General features: G+C 40.9%; 1 protein-coding gene across 1 annotated transcript in view; it reads right to left on the reverse strand.

Annotated features, from left to right (window-relative positions):
• Positions 1-14,608, reverse strand: part of PDLIM4 (PDZ and LIM domain 4) — a 64,057-nt gene that overhangs the window by 24,935 nt on the left and 24,514 nt on the right. The window lies entirely within an intron of this gene.

Raw genomic sequence — 14,608 nt, forward strand, 5'->3', positions numbered from 1 at the left:
ATGTTTACAGTCTGAATCCCTGGAATAATCTTTCATCTTTAACAAAAGCTGAAAATACTTATATTAATGTTGTTGTAAATTGAAATAACAACAACAACAACAATAATTTTATTATTTAAATGCTGCCCATCTGACCGAGTTGCCCGAGCCACTCTGGGCGGCTCCCAAGAAAATAGTAAATACACAATAAAACAGCAACCAATAAAAACTTCCCTGTACAGGGCTTCAGATGTCTTCTAAAAGTCATATAGTTATTTATCTGTTTGACATCTGATGGGAGTTCCACAGGGCAGGCACCACTACCGAAAAGGCCCTTACAACTTCTTCATGTTGTCTACAGGAAAATTCTGTGGCTGGAAAATTATAAGATGCTAACAGTAGAATACATTGGTCATTATTTTCCATTGTTACGAAGTTTCCCACTGTTAACCACTGTGTGTAGTACTGGAAATAATCTCAGCTGAACTATTTGGAAGACCATTCCAGAACTCACTTGGCAGGGCTACCTCTATACTGACATAATGTAAATGGTTGTCCATTTGGATTCTTTAATGTATATATGAACTGGGCTCTTATACAGCAAAGAGAAAAGGAATTACAGTAACACCTTTTCTCAAACAACTTCATTGCACCAACTCATTTCTGGAAGCATTCAAAGTTTTTGAACTGAATAAGCGCTTATTCAGATGCAAGCATTCACAGTAAAATAAAATGGACCAAATTCTGACATGTTAGGCTGTGCTAGAAGAATATGCCTGGCATGTTTTCAAATAACTAACACAGTACACAGTGTTATATTTAGGCTAACTTTTTTGCCCTGTATGCTTGCAATGCTTTCAAACAAGTATTTGATCCAGCACAAGATAAAATTTTAGTGGTGTCTCTCTACACCCTTGAAAAGCATAATTTACAAAGAATTTTCCATTCCCTTCCATTCAAATAGATGTATGGAATGGAACAACCAAAGTCAGGTCATAGGCTTTTCAACCTAAACCTTTTCTTCCTAAAACATGTTTGAAGATACTAGTATATACAGTTCATTCCCCACCCCCCATAAAGCTGAAAGGCAACCAATAATTTCTCCTATTTGCTGTGCTCTCCTTTTGTTTCTGACAGGAAGCCAACCTTTGCCTTGCATCGCTAATAACAAAAGTCTTTTTTATTCTGTTATTTGCCTAGTACTTTATTTTTTTAGACAAATCTGCAACACATCTCTAGTGAAAGAACGGTCTAGAAAGAAAAGTCATTCTTCTGTGCTTAAACAATCATGCTCTGTTACTGTGCCTCATATATCTTCAGTACTCAAATTCCTGCTGAGAAAACTCCAGTACTATCGTAACATAGGATACAAATCTACCAAATGCTGCCTAACCTGCCTAACCATCATTAACTTCAATAGGGCTTGTGTGGTTGTAATGCTTAATGAACTGTGATTTAAAAAGGCAAAATAGGTTTCACAAGCTTTGAAGTGGGATGGTGGATGATTGGAAGATTTAAACTGATATCCTTTTTATTAAAAATTATTTATTAAAATAAACTGCATTAAAATATTTCACAAACAAGTTGTAGTAACATTCATATTATATTTTTCTATTTTTGTACATCCCAGTGGTTAAAAATAGTTTTGATATGCAATATTTCATTTTCAAGGTATAAAACAGTTGGAAAATAAGTTTAGAATGATTTTAGAATAAACCTAGATGGTAATTGTAACGGGTACCTTTCTATGGATAAAATTATGGTATTATTCACCCCAAATCTACAATCTTTACAGAACAATACATCTTATGTCCAAAGATAACTATTACTTATCTTTGAATTAATAAATACCGCAAATAATGTAAAAGTTTGCTCTAAATAGTTTTGCAGAACATGTTCTATGGAAGAGAATGAAGGCCTTCCCATCCCTTTAATCACTGACTGGAATCCAAAAATGGTAAGACTCATGATAGTAATTCAAGATGGCTTAGGTTCTGCAACCATCTTGAATAAGAGAATATCTCCTAAACTGTCCCTCCTACTCAACTCCAGGTACTCAGTGATATCAGGAATACAAAACACCATGCATAAGCATAAGGGTCTCACTTCATTTGGCTCTTAAATCTAGCATATATAACTTCTAAAGGAAAATACTGCCATTTGGATCAATGTTACAGAATCCAAGCAAGAAGGCCTGCACTCATATGTAAGTTTCCAAATGCATAGAGTTGTGCCAAATACAGTGGTGCCCCGCAAGACGAACGCCTCGCAAGATGGAAAACCCGCTAGACGAAAGGGTTTTCCGTTTTGGAGGTGCTTCGCAAAATGAATTTCCCTATGGGCTTGCTTCGCAAGACGAAAATGTCTTGCGAGTTCCTGCGGGTTTTTTTCCCTTTCCCCCCTTTTTTCTAAGCCGCTAAGCTGCTAAGCCGCTAAAAGCCACTAAAAGCCGCTAAGGCGCTAATAGCGCTAATCCGCTAAGCCGTCAATGGGCTTGCTTCGCAAGACGAAAAAACCGCTAGACGAAGAGACTCGTGGAACGGATTCTTTTCGTCTTGCGAGGCACCACTGTACTGCATTCCTTGCAAGCAGTACTCTGGATGTGGTCTGGTTATCCTCTGCAAGATGGGACATGACATGCCAAGTCACACCGAAGACACCAATCAAACAAAACAATGACTTTTCCAATGCTGTACTTTCAACATTTATTTATTAACAGAACATTTAGTCTTGGGTGCAACTTTCATGTCACCAGGATGCTTCAGAGGTTTGTTCCTGCATTGAAATGGTTCTAACAACAATCAGCCCATAGATGGCAAGAGCTACTTCTATAAGAGTCTTAGGAGGAGATGAAGGCAGTGGTGATCCAGGGCTACCTCCACTCCCAATGAAGACTTGCAGAACATTCTGCTGCCATCTACAGTCATTGCCTTCTCCACGTACATGTAATGCCTCTGTATTGTCAGGTGATCAGAGCCACCAATGAGGCAGGGTAAAGCACCCACATCAGACAGAGGAAGTGCAAGAGGTAGTAGCCGGCAGCACCACCTTTCCTACCACTGCCAGAGCGCCCCTTCTCACTGGCGAGAGGAAGGTGTTCTGGTATGCTGTGTTGCCTCTTGTCTTCCCCTCCCCAGGGTGGGGAAGAGGAGCAGCAACGCCTTGTGGGTTCTGTGAAAGGGGGCGGCATTACAGTGGGGGCAGAAGTGGTGGGGTGAGGCAGTGTGGGGGACAAGGGGACATATTTCCATTGCATCTCAGGTGGTGAAGCAGGAAGGGGTGCCCCTGCAGGTGGGATTCCTCTGAGGTCCAAATTTGGCCATTAAGCCTTTAGTTACTGGTCCCTATATATGGTATCACACCACCAACGTCAGTGCCTAGTTCTAGATATTTAGTTTTCAGTTTTATAAGGACTTTTCTATTCCGTTTCTGTTCAACTGTTTTCATTCTACTTGTACTTCACTGAGCATATATTTAAACACAAGCACTTTCTATTGTCCATCTGGATCTACCAATTTACTAACATAAAAAAATTCTGACAACTGCTAGACTGAAATGGCTGAGTTACAAAGATCATTTGTGGCCCTGTTTGCTTGTGGGCCCGATGGTCAGTTCCTAAGAGATAATAAATTCTGTAGTCATATTAAATGAAACTGAATATAGCATTAATTTCTTAAAATCTGCATGTTCATCTTTTGCTGAAAAAGTTGTTTTAATTATATTTTTTCTTCCTTTACCAAGATTGCATGGAATACCATAGCCAACAAGCAGTTTTTATTCAGAATTCAACTATGAATCTGGAATAATGAAAAGTCTCTATATTCCTATTGATAAAGTTTTAAAATTATGGTGTGAGGTACCTAAAGTTCTAAACTAGATTGTGTCAAACAGCCAGAGAAGATAATAGAGTGGCCTAAATGTTAGCTTTCAAGTTTGTATATGATCCTGTTTTAAAAATAAACCACCTCTGTTTTTACTAGACATTTATTTGCATTTTCCTAGGTCTATAACATACATTATACTAATGTTTTATTTCAAGTGACTCTACTTTTATTTCTATGACTCCAGGTGGTGGTAGTTGTTGTTTTTTTATAGTCTTAAAATGCATTAATTAAAATGTAGCCCATGAACATATGGTAACCTTAATGATTGGATATTTGAAATAATAATTTAAAATACATATATAGTAAATAATCATATGATTTGTACGTAGAGCCTACTGTGAGAAACAACTTTTCTTATCTGGGACACAGGACAAATTACCCTTTTATATTATTATGAAAAACAGGATTTTCCAAATGATTCAGCACCACATTAAAAAGGGGAAGGAAAAATAATCGCAGAAATTTTTCCCCTGAAGAACAACCAAAGTATTGCACTGTGATCAGAATTATTTACCTACAATATTGGTTGCTTGGTTACAAATGGAGCTGTATGAAAATGGTAACAAATGACTACACAGTGCTTAATTCACAGGAAGTGACTATGTGGAAAACAGAGAAACATTATTAACCAAGGCCATCATTATGTCTCCCATGGGCTTTGGCCACATAGGTAAAGCACAGCAAAACTCAGGAGCTGAACTTTACACAACTGTGGCAATTTTAGCAGCAGAAAGCATACAAAACTCTTCTCCCCAAATCTATTTGCAAGCAACACATTTGCCTACAATTCTAGGCCAGTAATACTTGATGAAGTGGCACAGCCAGGACCACATCCACAGCCCTGCCTACTTATTGCAGCCAGGGCAGGAGGTATGGAAGCCAGGAAAAAGAACTGACTACAAAGACATTTCAGCTGGAAACAAGTCTTTCCTGATCTAAATACTGCATTTTTTACATATACTGTAATTATTTGGCATTAAGATGGTTGATTTGAGAGAAACTGTTGTATAGATAACCCATTTTTAATCTGCCACAAGTGATAAGTGACAGCTTATACAAATTCACTGTAATGTAACTGACAATCTAACGTTCATGATTCAGCCACTCCAGATTTTGCTTATCTGGGGATAGATATGGTTAAATAAGATGGAAAAACTTGTGATGGTCAACCCCACTGAATCGGGTCTGAAAATAATATAGCGTTGCTGCTCATTATGAAGAATATCCATGGGTGTAGCCAGGATTTTTGTTAAGAGGGACAGGCCTTTTGTTAGGGAGGGCAGAACCTCAGTTAGCTATGTTTTTTAACTGTTTTTTACTGATTTAGGGGGGCAGCTGTCCCCCCTTGGCTACGCTCATGAGAATATCTGCTGAAACTCTGGAAATCCTTTAGGAGATATGGATTATTCTAGGACTAGACACCCTGAGGTGCCAACCATGTTAATAATGACAATGACAAACATCGGTTTGCAAGGGCCAGCAAACCATTGCTATTGATGCTACTGCTGTAACCCATGGAGTAGTTACGTGCTCACTCATCCCCTCTTATTTGTGATCATGGTGGCAGCAGCTGCATTTTAACCCAAGAAATGTAAACCCAAGAACTCCCCCAAATTTTCAAGTTGAACCCAACAATCTGCTGTTGGATTTTAGCAACATCCCTACTTTTGGTATGTGCTGGTAACAATAGCCATGTGCAGGCATTAAATCAGAGGAAGGGCAGGGGTGGGCACACAAACCCCATTCCTCACATCCGGCAGCAGACCAGGCTCTTGGGATCTTTGAGTGATTAGCAAAAAGGTCTGAAGATAGCTTTCAAGCACATTTACTTGAATGCACTTAGAAACGCTCCCTGCAGTAGCTGTGCTCTTATAGGAGGTGCCCTGCTGGAGCCGGACTGACTTCTCATTCAACAGAGAGCATGCCTTAAAGGCCCCAACGAACCAGGGTCCTCAGGAGTAAGAGTCATCCTTGGGAGCAAAGGACTCATTGGTAGCAAGGAACCTGGAAGTCTGAGATAACCAGTTGCAGCTGGGCCTGGGTGACCACAGCTGCAGACTTGTTAGCTGCTGGACCAGTGCAGGACCTTAGCTCTGTGCAACCCAGCTTCTTGCTTCTGATGCCTGTCCTAACTGATCCTGTGCTACTGACCTCTGCTAGCACCTTGCTCTTGGAATCGTTACTACACCTCGGGCTGCTGTGCTGTGTTTGACTTTGGCATTGTCTCACAACCCTGCTGTTACATCGTGCCCACTTTTAAACTGTTTCACTCTACTTGGCTTTGGCTTCTTCTTAAGGCCCTCTGTTTCTGGGTTGCCCTGATACTGGACTGCTTCCTCAATCCTCTGGAGTTGGCTATCCACCTGTACAGTATGTGGATATCTAGCTTCCCCCTTGACTCCTGCCAGAGACCAAAACAAGACTAAACCAAGGAATTCAGCTCAACTCACTTAAAAACTCTCTTGCAGCTTGAGGAAGTTGGGGGGCATACATACCCCTGTTGGGGGGCATACATACCCCTATTTAATCCTTCATGGCTCATATGATGCTCAAATATAGCAAAACAATGGGATGCGGGTTGTGATGCAAAAGCTGAATAGCCTAGTTGGTTAGACTAGTGTAGTGGTGTTTTAACTGTGTATTGATAAACGTATTTGTATTTGTATTTTCTGACTGACGGTCGAATAAAAGGTTGATGCTGATGACTAGTGTAGTGGGGATAATGCCACGATTGCAGATTTGATCCCCATTTGGGACACCTGCATATTCCTATATTGTAGGGAGTTGGGCTAGACTAGATGATCCTCGGGGTCTCTTCTAACACTACAGTTCTATGATTTTATTGAAATTACACAAATAAAACTTTCCTAATAGTGTCGACAGGCTAAACTATATAACTGAGATTAATTTAGTGGTCTTGCCAGTACTAGCAAGAACATCATGATATTATACTATTTATCCTGCTTTGATGCAATATTTAATATGCTTTGCCAAAAATCTGTTAATCTTTTTTGTTGCCATTTTTTCACTCTAGCAATTTGATCTGAAGGAATTAAAGGTAAAGGTAAAGGTACCCCTGCCCGTACGGGCCAGTCTTGCCAGACTCTGGGGTTGTGCGCCCATCTCACTTAAGAGGCCAAGGGCCAGCGCTGTCCGGAGACACATCCTGGTCACGTGGCCAGCGTGACATCGCTGCTCTGGCGAGCCAGAGCTGCACACGGAAACGCCGTTTACCTTCCCGCTGGTAAGCGGTCCCTATTTATCTACTTGCACCCGGAGGTGCTTTCGAACTGCTAGGTTGGCAGGCGCTGGGACCGAGCAGCGGGAGCGCACCCCGCCGCAGGGATTCAAACCGCCGACCTTTTGATCGACAAGTCCTAGGCGCTGAGGCTTTAACCCACAGCGCCACCTGTGTCCCCTGAAGGAATTAGTTGTCTCCAAAATAGTAATGCCATTGAATGGTTGTGGTATTGGGGTGGGGGGTGGGGAGAGAACTCTGTACAAATTCCTTCCATTCATTGTTGATTTGAATAACAGTAGCTGTAATGTTTCTGCATGTTTCTACCATTAAATCAGCCCTCAGTCAAGGCTGCAGTTCCCGTGTGATTGGGAATCTAGGACTGTGCCAGGGTATTATCTCATATTTTGTTTTCTCAAAAGTATGAAAACTATTTTTTCTCTTTGGTGATGCATTTAACTGAATTCATTTGGAGATTTTATGCAGTATATGCTGTTTTTGTTTGATACTGTATAATTCCCCAAAAGATTCATATACAATACTACACCCCCCACCCCAGCTTGTATCTTATAGAAAGGTCACTATAACTAAGAAAACTATATTTGCCCAGGAGGATGGTACAATTAGTATCTCAATTCATGCTGGCAATAATATTGTTTCCTAATTCCTGAAGTGCTGAAGAGACTTGGGGCCAGTGCTTCAGGGCACAGTTTCCTTGGAATGGGACAGCACTTATCTTACATTATCTTCATTATTTTATTTACAATTATATAGGTAGAATGTAGTAGAAATGAATGGAGACTTACAACACGCAGCACATCCACTGATCCTGCCTTTGATTTCCAGAGAGGTAACTCCAACTAAAAATTATTATTTATTAGAGCTATACACCGCCCTTTGGCAAAATATCCCAGGGAGGTGTACAACATTAAGAACACATTTTACAGAGCATAAATAATGAAAACAAATAAAAACCATTCTTCTGTGTTTAGCCAGTCCATGTCACCAAGCCATTCCAAGGTGGCTCTGTTGAAATCTCTTTAAATATAATTTCCTTTTCCTTACTGTCTCCCACTGTCATATCTAGTTGTTCAGTGAGTTTTCACAGGGTCCCAAAGCACCCTAAAATCCCCTAAAGTTGTTAGAAGCAGCAGCAGCAGCATATCCAGTAAGTTGCCTGTCACTTCCTTATTGACAAGGGCTTCTGCAGCACTTGGAAACCTCAGTATGTTGTTTTTCCTGCTGCTTCATGCATTGGCTCCCCTTAGGAACAATCAGGAGAGATCATATCTCTCCATCAGCAACTGGAGACAGCTGATGCCAACCAAAGGAGAGAACAAGCATTCAGAGGCACCCAAAGGGACACTGAACAGCAACTTTTAAATAGCACAATTCAATGTAATTTAAGGTCACTGCTTTGTAAAGTGAAATGAGTAAACAGGCCAGTGCTTTGTGAAATGAATTTAATTGTGTGGGTGGGGGAGGTACAGGGTGCTTATAGCTCAGAAGTAAATTGAAATGAAATTAATTGTGTGAGTAAGAGGGAAGGCAGCTTCCAGCTATGAAGTGGAATTAAAATAATTATTTGTTTGGGTTACAGATAGGTAGCCGTGTTGGTCTGCCATAGTCAAAACAAAAAAAATTCCTTCCAGTAGCACCTTAAAGACCAACTAAGTTAGTTCTTGGTATGAGCTTTCGTGTGCATGCACGTATCTGAAGAAGTGTGCATGCACACGAAAGCTCATACCAAGAACTAACTTAGTTGGTCTTTAAGGTGCTACTGGAAGGAATTTTTTTTTATTTGTTTGGGGACGCTCTTAGTTTAGTGGCTAGTGCTTTCTTAATAAATTGTTGAATTTAATATTTAATGTTAGTAATGAATAATGAACAAAGTGTATCCTGTGAAGCCTTATGGTTGCAAATAAATTATGGATGGTATTCAGTGCCACGCCTAGTCAGAGTAGACCCATTGAAGTTAGTGGGCACAAATGACTTACGGTAGGTTTATTGACCTAACGTCAACATTCTCCAACTGTTAGTGCAAAAGTTGTTGTGCTAGCCTAGCATAAGGACAAAAATAAAGGTTGCACAATATGAAATGCAGTGCAGTGGTTGTGCTAGTGGAGGTTTGTTTTGTGACATTTTGCTCAACAGAAAGTATTGGTTGTGCAATCAGACACAAGGACCATGCTGACTTCTTGTGCCTTTTCTTCCACAAGCCATTCTGCTGGTGCAAGCCATTCCAGCGTAAATAGTACACTGCTAAGTGATTTTAATTAGTGTGCTGTTGAATTCCTCCAATTAAGTTTAATGGGTCTACTCCGAGTAAGACTTAGTTGAATACAACCTATATAGTGCAGGGCTGGAATTATAAACAACCACCATCTACTACTCAGTGGACTGAATATTTCATAGTCCTTTCTATGTTTATAGTCACCAATCCTGTTTAGATATCTTTTTGGACATATGGACTGTTTATACATTTAAGTTACCACTGGTGGAATATTCTTATTGTCAATGTCAGCTGGCAATGATTTTTTTAAATCTCCCCTCTTTCCTATTATAGTTGCAAAATAGGTGAGGAATAAGAAGAATGTGTCAGTGGTTGAAATTAAGTCCATTTTTTTAAAAAAAATGGCTATGGCCATGCATACTTGTATATGGGCCCTAGAGAGCTGACCTGAGGTCTACATAGCTCTTGGGCTGAAAAAGGTTAGCTGCTCCTAGTGTACCTATGATGGCCCACATATTATGTAGTGCAGTGGTTCCTAGTTGCGAGGTTGGCGTAACCCACCCAGGGGGTCTGTGGCACCATTCACATAACAAAAACTACATAGAGATATCAACATTTTCAAAAGTAGGGGTAGGCTTAGCTCTTGAAAAACAAGGGTACTTAGCTGATTGGGAGCCACTGATGTAGTGTTATGAGTTTAGGCAGGGGAAAATAGGCTGTATACCAAGACCCTTCTAAGCCCTGGATCCAGCAGGAGTTAAAATACATGCTACGCTAGCTTCCTGGTAAGGCAATCACCTGGGTGATGGGCTATTAAGAGGAACAAAGGGGCTCTGTGTGAGATGGCAATTGAGTGGAGCCCCTCTCCCAACTTGCAAATAGGTAGAAATACAAAGGCAGAGTTGAGACCAGAGTCTGGATAGGAACTAGAGGGAAAGCAAGCTGGAGAAAGTGTAGGAACAATGTTTGATTTGTGTTTGAATCCAAGACTATGGGAGAAACAAGACTCTTTGGAGTGTTAATGCTGTGAACTCCTCCATTGTAGGGTCAGGTTGTATATATGTATAAATACGGTAAATAAAGCATATATCATAAAGATGTCACAGTGTCTACTATTTCTCATTCCAAAGGAAACACAAACCCCTGGAACTCCTGGAATCTCACACCACTCAGAGATTGGGGTGGCCGGCAACACTATGTTGCTTGAATTTGACTCTGTGGGATCTTCTCTATACCACCACTATAAAGTATATCCCCAAAGGGACCACCACCACTTCCATATCATGGGATCATTTCCACATCAGCTAATACTGGAAGGTTGCCAGAACAGAACACTCCATACAGATGGGACATTCTCATTCCAATTGTCAGCTAATAAGGGAAATCTGTTCCAAAGCTCCTTAGTCAAGACATGTGGATGACAATCACAGTTAACCTCTATGCCTTACTCCAAATTAACTGCAATGAAAATTATGAAAAGTCTGCTATCACTGGGAAGTAAGAGAACAGAAAGAACAACCAACCAAGGAAGCAATCCTAAGTAAAAGTCCATTCACATAATCATATGGGCACATGGTGACCACTTGGAATTGCTGTGCCCACTGATTCTGTGCAGTAACCATCAAGGACAGGAACCCAGTTTTAGCACACAGCTACTCGTACCCCAGGATGGAATTTTAACTCAAGACAAAGGCAGGCCCCAAATAAGTGGGGGGACCATGGCTCCCCACCCTGAATTCCATCCTATCTAAATATGGATTTAGGGTGGTTTTTCCAATGTCATGCAGAAAATCTGGTCCCACGTGTGTGGCACCTGCAAATAACTGGGGCATTAGTGTGAACTGAAATAAACCAAATATGCATTGCAGCTTCAAGTGGTAAAGGAAATCATCCCTAAGGTTCTATGATAAATTCTTTAAAACCAGCTATGTTTTAAAGCCTTGCTTTCAAAATACATCTACTACATATGCAACCAATTACAGTTAGCACAGCAGAATGAAACATACATTAGATGTAGTATTGTAAGTGCTTGTTTTCATATGAAATGCAGGGATAATTAGGCTTGCTCAATTTTCATGAGTGAAGCAGGAATTTGTTTTCAAAATGGTTTAGTGGCGTCTCCCAACCTGCCATTTATTTCAGAAACGTCATGGCTCATTTATAGCTCTCTCTTTTTTACTCTATGTTAAGAATAACAACTGAAAACATGCTTTAAGTATTATCTCTAAATGAAACATTATCTTCTTTGTCTGTCCAAGAGGAGAAGCTGGAGCTACATCTATTAAAAAATATTTAATATTTAACTCATTGTTTCATGGTGCTTCCATTAAGAGAATTCTGTTCCATAGGAAATAAACACAGCTAAGTGTTTTAGTAGAATGACACTAATGCTATAACTATTGTCCTGTAGGACTTCAAAAGGACAAATGAAAAGACACTTATGTGGGTGGTATGACTGGCCCAACAAAAAGTAGCTGTTTATTTCACCGGAAGCCAAGAGTGATGTGTACTTTAAGCAAACAAATCTGGGCTCTGTGTACAGCTTTTGAGACCCCAAGGCTTTTCTGATAAAGCTGTCATCAAGAGGAATGGATAGTTAAATACCAGGTTCCATTGGCTGCCTAACTTTTTTATTATTACTATCAGGGATCTTTGACCACAGGCACCCAAGACTAAATTCACCAAAACCTTTTGATCACTTTTATTTTGGACTGGAAACGAATCAGTGTCTGTGCAGTGAAAGGCTCTGCAATGTATTGCCAAACCCTTTGTTTCCTTGTTCCTGTTTCAGCCTTGTGAATTTCCACAAAGCTAATGCCCATTTTTCAGCAATCCTCCCCCCCCCTCTCCCTAATGACCAGGAATCAGCAACTACTGTCAATTAACAAGAACAGAGTCTGACCTCACAGTTTGAAACATGAGTTTCCAATCTCTGTTATGCCAGCAAGCTGTCAAATCCGGCACTATGCAAGTGGTCAAGAAAGCAAACAACCCATTCTTTTATTAGCACCATGTGGGTGTATTTTGACTTTAAAAAATCTATAAGACAAAGCACAGAAGAGTTTATACTAATGATTTCCTTTCCTCAGTGGCACAGGCATTCTTTCTATTTTAGAGGAGAAAAATGGCTGTGTTCAGGTACAGAGATAGGTGTTGTAGTTTTTACAGGAGAGTTGTTATTGTTACATTCGTATTCCACATTTCCTCCCTAATTTATCCACACAACCACCCTTGAAGGTAGGTAATGGCTGAGACAGCGACGGACTCAGGGTCACCCAGTAAGCTTCAGGGCAGAGCAAAATGGGGATTTGAATCCTGGTCTCTCAGGAACTAGCCCAACACTCTAGCCACTACACCACACTAGGAGCATTTATATATAGTGCTTTAGAATTCTGAAAGCACTTTAGACACATGATTACAACAACCCTGCAGGGTAGGTCAGTATGATCATCTCGGTCTTGCAGAATATGGAGGTTGGGAATAGTGGCTGACAGTATAGTGTCTTTCCTAAATCCATAGCAGAAGCAACACACTCCCTGGTTTACAGCTCAGTCTGTTATGGCACAATCCCATTTGTGTCTGTTCAGAACAAAGTGTCACCGAGTTCAGTCAGATCACCTAATATTCTTCAGTAGGAATTCTTGAGGGATTTGATGCTTACAAGTTTCTACCTGGAAAGACCTGATCTGCACCTCTTGTATTCTGGGAACTTTTTTCTTTTTTTTTAGATTGTTAAAAATAATGCAGAAATTGAATGCAGTTATGGGTAAAAATGTGATAAGGACCAGAAGTGGACAGACTTTCCTTTGCCTGCTTTATAACCAGCCTTTGTTCCCCCCACCCCAGGGTGTTACTCCAATCTGTCTGATGGATTAACTCCCATAAATCCAGAGATTTACAGTCCTCACCATCTCTGCTGTTCCCCTCCCCCTTCCTCATTTCAGATTGTGCTGGCTCCACATACGAAGTCATTGTACATATCACCAAAAATACCAAGAGGAAAACGTAAACTGAAAAGCAAGGAATGTAATGACTTAAAGCACTCCCCCCCCCCCCATGTACGCATCATCATTCAACACCTTGTACATAATGGCCATCTGATTTAGTGACTAACCCTCTCTCTCTCTGTTGAGTCCCTTGTGCATATGGTCAGCAGGAGCTCATTTAACTGAGTGGCAAAATATTATGTTAAAAGGTTGTTTGTGCACTTGGGCTTTTGGTATTGTACTGCAGCTCTGTTTAGGCAGAAGTGTTGAGCTGCTTTGGCTAAAGTGTCACTGAAGCTGAACTTCCTATTCAGTCTAATTTGCTATCAGACATTCATAGCAATTAGCACAAGATGCACTCAGAACCCCATTTTGGCACTAGCAGTCAAATTCTCCAGTAATCCAGGAACTACAGTGAAAAAGTGAAAACTGTTAAAGAACAAAGCATTTCTTATCACCACCATTTCCTGTGCAGGTAGTAGGTGGATTAATTTCAGCTGTCACTCTAGCCACCACAACATCTTTAAATGCCACTTTGCTTCTCATGTTAAATCACCAGAGAAGCAAACCTGATGAAGAACAAAAGATTTGACTTTGTATGTGTGCGCGTGCACCCCAGTGGTGCTGAAAAAGTGAACTGATACTATGCCAGGCAAGTTTGTCTTGGGCAGAACTACAAAGACAAGGTGCCACAATGGAAAAGCCCCTGCCTCCCCTTGCTGCCCACCTCACTTCAGCCAGAGGCTTGGAGGAGAGCCTCATAGAACAATGTACCACTAGTCACTGAACTGATTGTGTGTTGTGACATGTGCTTGAGAGAATCACAAATTGATTCCAATCACACATCATGAGAAAAGCAAGATTTTTAGCTCAGTGTGGCATGGTAGCTAAGCCAAGGTTTGCAGTGAACATGAATGAAATACAGTAAATGTTTTCAACTCCCTTGCCCTGTTAGGGCAAGGATTTCTGCTTGTGCAAGAGGACTCCCCCCTCCTACTGCACACTCCCCAAATCTGCTCCAGAGGGTTGGAGGAATCCAGAACAGAACCCAGAGCGGGGGGCGGGGGGGGGGGAGTCCTGTTGCATAAGCACAAACCCTTGTGCTGATGAACAGTAACTTGGCACTACAGTGGTACCTCAGGTTACAGACACTTCAGATTACAGACGCTTCAGGTTACAGACTCCGCTAACCCAGAAATAGTACCTTGGGTTAAGAACGTTGCTTCAGGATGAGAACAGAAATTGTGCAGTGGCAGTGAGAGGCCCCATTAGCTAAAGTGGTACCTCA

The sequence above is a fragment of the Podarcis cretensis genome, assembly GCF_951804945.1.
Source record: "Podarcis cretensis genome assembly, chromosome: 2".
NCBI lineage: Eukaryota > Metazoa > Chordata > Lepidosauria > Squamata > Lacertidae > Podarcis > Podarcis cretensis.